A 5,327-nucleotide genomic window follows, 5' to 3' on the forward strand; every position below is an offset into this window, starting at 1 on the left:
CTGCAGCTGACAAAGAGCATTTCAATAGGGTTCAGTTTCGGCTGCTTCAATGCAGGTTTACTGAATACAATCACCATTTCCTAATTAGAAGGACAGGGAGTGTATAGCGTGTCGCTTATGTGGGGAATATGTCACCTGGAGGCATCCGTCCATATGGGGACCCCCCTTCTGATCCTGAAAACTACATTCTTCTTGACGCCGCCGGTCAAGGCTTTAAAAGCTTTTGTGCTTAATGGATGGCCATCCGTGAAGGACGCCGACATAGATGATCCTAATTGGAATATAAAGAAATTACGGTGGTGAAGAAAAATCTAGACGAAGTTAGTGATTCTGCAAAATAAGAATATAAGAATAGCTGTGTTTGGAGCCACTTGAAGTAAACTCCTTGTTTTTCCACTGAACCCCCCCCCCCCCCCACAAATGTTGAGATGGACAGTTCCACAGTATTTGATGGTTTGTGTGGACCACATTCGGTTGTGCACGTACAGTATAACCTTCTGTTAGTAAAACATGTTGTATTACAAGAAAACGGAAAAGTTCCTCGTGATTCCGCGCAGTTTCCTGACAGAAAAAGTAAGCAATATTAAATATAGCTACACATTTTTGATAAATCCATGCATTTTAAACATTTTCTTTAATGATAATTTATTCAGAATCTTCAAAAACAATCTAGATTTTGCAGCCCTCTAATACTTATAATCAATAAAGCGTAGTATAAAATATTTTTTTTCTGTTAGACATATCAATAAATTAATAAAACTTACCATGTTTTATTTTTTTCAATCATATTTAAAATTTATTTAAGAAAAATTTAAACTCCATTTGGCTTGCGTACTTGTAAAAGTGACAATATTTGAATCGAGTTTTTAATAAGAAATTTATGCAACTAAAAAAATTATTATTTTTCTAATTTAAAACCTGATATATGACTCAATATATGAGAGTAAAATAAATCTTAAATAAGTGACATGTAATTTGATTTTGGGGGAAATATACACTGTATCATAAAATATAAATAAATACAGGGCTCGACAAAAATCATTAAAAAATTTAGGCACCAGCCAAATTTTGTAAGAGCCAAGCATGGTTTTTTCACGAGAAAAGTATCTTAAATAATCTTTTTTCAACCTTTCTGGGAATTGATGACCCCCTTCCCAGGGCCGCAACTAGATACTTTGTCATCTGGGGCAATTCGGAATTTTGGCGCCCCTTGCATGTAGAAGAAGCAGTTAAAGGGTGAATTCGACTCACATTCTGGTCCAGCGTCCGGAGCACCAGACCTACCTGCTTTCTCTAGTTGTGGCTCTGCTCCTTTCTATGTTGGAAGACAATTATGAAATCGGAAAATTTTGAGCCATCACTAGATTCTGATTTAGCAATCACATATACAAAATTTTAGGCGCGAATACAGATTTTCCAGTCACCATGGTGACCTGGCACTTGGGGTTTGTCCAACCTTGGAATAAATAAAGATGCATATACTGTTCTGAATATATTTTTTGTATATAGTCATTTTCATGACCCCGCCCAGGGGATTTCGGGATTCATGAGATCTGGGGGATCCTGGGAGGATATACACAGATTTACGGCATGAGTAGATCTGAATAAATTGCCTATGGCGATAGACCGGAGTTGTGCTCGTTTCAATGAGAGAGAGAGAATGAAAGTATATTTTTACTTGGACCGTGATCAAACTAGAATGGGGCTCAAGGGCAAAGGCTACGCCCCCAACAATCAAATAAATTTTTGTTAATTAAATGCTTTTGGAAAATTGGCACCAACTCAAAAATTCTCTGGAAGAAATTCCGTGCCCCCCCCCCCCCAATAGATTGGTTTTCTTGGGTACGCTCATGCTCAGGGGTAGTCCCATTCCAAGGGCGTAGCGAAGAGGAAGACTTGGGGGTCTGGTCCCCTCGTCCGAAATGTGAGAAAATGACCGAAAAAAGGGGAAAAGATGACCAAATCTATTGTTCTATCACTTTGGTCCCCCCTGCCGAACGAAATTTCTGGCTACGCCCTTGTCACATTCACTTTGGTAACAATACATTAAATGATTGTTATACAGTCGAATATCCTGTTATAACGAAGTCCAAGAAACCGGAGAAAACACTTCGTTATAAAGAAATTTCAGATTGTTTGCATTGTTCCTATGTATACTTATTAGAGGGATTAGAAAACCATTCGTTAAAACGATATTTTCGCTGTAACGGTATTCGTTAAAACGGGATTCGCCTGTAATTAGAGCCCGAATTTTCCACTTAAAAAAAATGGCTAAATATGAACTAAAACTGAGAAAATATGTGCTAAAGAACAAATAACCAAGCAAAAAACGGAAATGCGTTTTTAAATGCATCTTTTCTATTTATCTCGGTGCATATTCATTTGCAAAAACATTCCCATGCAAATGATTTCTACATGTATTTTATTTAGGAATTTCTAGTTATTAGTACCGTAGCTGCTCACTAATAGAAAGAAAAAGTTGCTCGAAAAAGAAGCAAACTACACGTGCACACAAGTAACAAAACATGAATAATGTCAAAAATGGGCGGATTTTTCTCCTGAGATTTTACTTCTTTTTACTTGAAAAAAAAGAAATGACAAGCAAATAAAGCACCCGGGCTTCGGGTATGGTCCATTGCAGCTAGAAGGTCCTTGGAGTTGAACAACCAAACTATTTGAAAATGTCGAATTTCCGATTCGATAGACGATGTTGACTGATCCATAAATCCATGGAAGTGAGCATGAATGTAATAAGTTCAGACTTTTAATTGTTCAGTTGGTCATCTAAACCGCTTTGATGATACGAAATTCTATGGAAAACGTCTTATACTCTTAGAGAATCAACTGATTTGAGATCAAAAATCAATTTCACATGACTAGAGTTCCGTTCAATCGTTAATATTAGAACGAAATGATCTCAAAGACGTCCCAATGCAGATAAAGCAGCAATTTTCAATAATTTTATGTTCTTACAGAGCGAAACGTGAAAATTCGTTTATAATGAGAACTACGTTACAGCGAAAACTTTTCTTGTGGTTGTGAGCTGTTGTTATAACGAACTTTTATTGTATTTATGAGCAATATTAATTTGAAAAATTACAAAAATTTAATTAATCTTCCGCACAACTTGAAAATTTGCACTTATTCTGAAAATTCTTCAATTACATACATTTATACACATATTAATGCTAAAAAGAGGTTAATTTATATAAATGCTACAAACAGGACTAATCATAACAAATTTATAAATAGTGCAAAAAAAAAAAAAATGAATAAATCAAAAATAAAAAGGTCAATTTCCCGTGACCTTTCATTAAATTAAGTTGTATAATAACCAAGAATGGCCACTGAAGCTGTGCTTTCCAAAGTGTGAAATATCGACCCCTGGGGAAAGGGGTCGATGCAATTGTCCAAAGGGTCGATAGAAGCTATGGGTTTAGTATAGGATCCTATGGGTGGGCTTGAGTTGGGAGAAATGAGAAAGAAATTTTTTTTAAAGAAGAGCTATGGAACACAAAAAGTTTGGGAAACTTTTCACTGAAGCAGCGGTTCTCAACCGGTGCTCCGTGTACACTTCCCGGGGGCTCCGCACCCACTCGAAGAAAATAAATCAGTAAATTCGATAAATGAATATAAGAGGAGAGCGTACGGGGCTCCACTATAGAAATTTTACGCCGAATAGAGGCGGCCACTGATGCATATTTGTGTTTGAGTACAGGTGATCATTTGTGGAGATTTTACTGTATTTAGGAAAATGTAATGGAACCCTTTGTCTCCCTATTTATCTTTTTCCTTTATCTCCCTATTACGTTTCTGACCTTACTTATTTGTACGAGGTTTTGCTTCAGTTGCTATACATTTCTATACATTATCCCTGTATACAGGGCCTAATTTCTTCATGGGCAAATGAAGCCTTTATAACTTTGACCCCCGAAATTCAAACAACATACATTCACTGACCAATTAACATCTTTGACTCTTGTCGCAAGAGCCTCCTAATTCCTGCTTTACCCAGGGCCCTGCCTGTATACACTTCAATTAATCGACGTTTTCACTTCGATTCGAACTCCCAAGTCTTTGGAAAACACCTTTTCTATCAATCGAATCACATAATTTTTCAATTGGTGAAAACGTGTCACTGAAATACAGTGTTTTACGGTTTTCAAAAACCCATCATGAAGAAACGTTGTAAGCGGAAAAACTAAGCGGGATCGACTGTAGTTTCTCATGCATATTTTTTACTGAAAAAGTAATAAAATTTAAGATGATTGACTGGTTCAATCAGGGCTGCAACTAGATGCTTGGTTACCCGGGGTAACCCCCCTTGTAATGTTGAAGGAGAGGTTTTAGAATGAAATTTACACCCCATCCGGTCTAGCGCCCGGGGCACGAGACCCGCCTGCTCCTCCCTAGTTGTGGCCCTGTGTTCAATGGCTTTTGACATGTACTGAAATAATTATTGAACGGGCTACGGTATGCTGATAGCCAGGGCTGTAACTGGGATTTTTGTCGCCCCCACATTCGATAATTTTGTAACGGTGTTCTCTGTCAAGTAAAGGACGTTTTATATAACGTTTAAATAACACTTTTTTTTTCGGTTAAATCTTGAAATGAATACCGTAAAATTGCTTGAGACTTATTGAATTGAAGAATTGCTTGAGCAACAGTAATGTTATGATAGTATTATAAGTATATTTCTTCTCAAGCATAAGATTTTGAATCAAAACGACAGATTTTCACAAATTTTTTTTTCGGAAACGTCTGTAAAAAAAAGGTGGGGGGGGGGGTAATTTTCGGAAAAAGTTCGTTTTGCAGTACTGCTTTCGCATTTATACGACGCGTCGTATAAACGAGGTTCCATTAGAGCCTGAGCCCCCCCAACATTTTCAATAAGTTTACGCCTATGCGGTCAGGACGAGTCAAATGTACCAGGGAACGAAACGCGAGGAGGCGAAAAATTTCTGTATCCCCCATTGTCGAGAAATTGTCAAAAAAAAAAATTTCACGCCTTTCCGTAAAACTCCTAAACCTGGACATACACAGAGAAATAGGATACAAATTTTATATCATTTTGTATAAAGTCCCCGGTGTTCTCAAATGACAGCCATTTGCGTATAACGCTTATAATACCACGCACGCCCCGAAAGTACTTACTTTTCTCCTATCTTTGTTGTTTTTGCTGCTATTCCACGGAAATTACCCGGAGAAGAAAAAGAAATAAAACAAAAGAAAATGGTCTCCTGTTTTCATCATGTCGTCAACAGCATTTCTTTCCTTTCTTTTTTAATAGCCTTTGTTTTTTGTTTGGTGTATTCGCTATCCAGCTC

This window comes from Pholcus phalangioides, unplaced genomic scaffold, assembly GCF_987345545.1.
Source record: "Pholcus phalangioides strain wild (caught in Gottingen) unplaced genomic scaffold, Ppha-v1.0 ptg000015l_1, whole genome shotgun sequence".
NCBI classification, from domain to species: Eukaryota; Metazoa; Arthropoda; class Arachnida; order Araneae; family Pholcidae; genus Pholcus; species Pholcus phalangioides.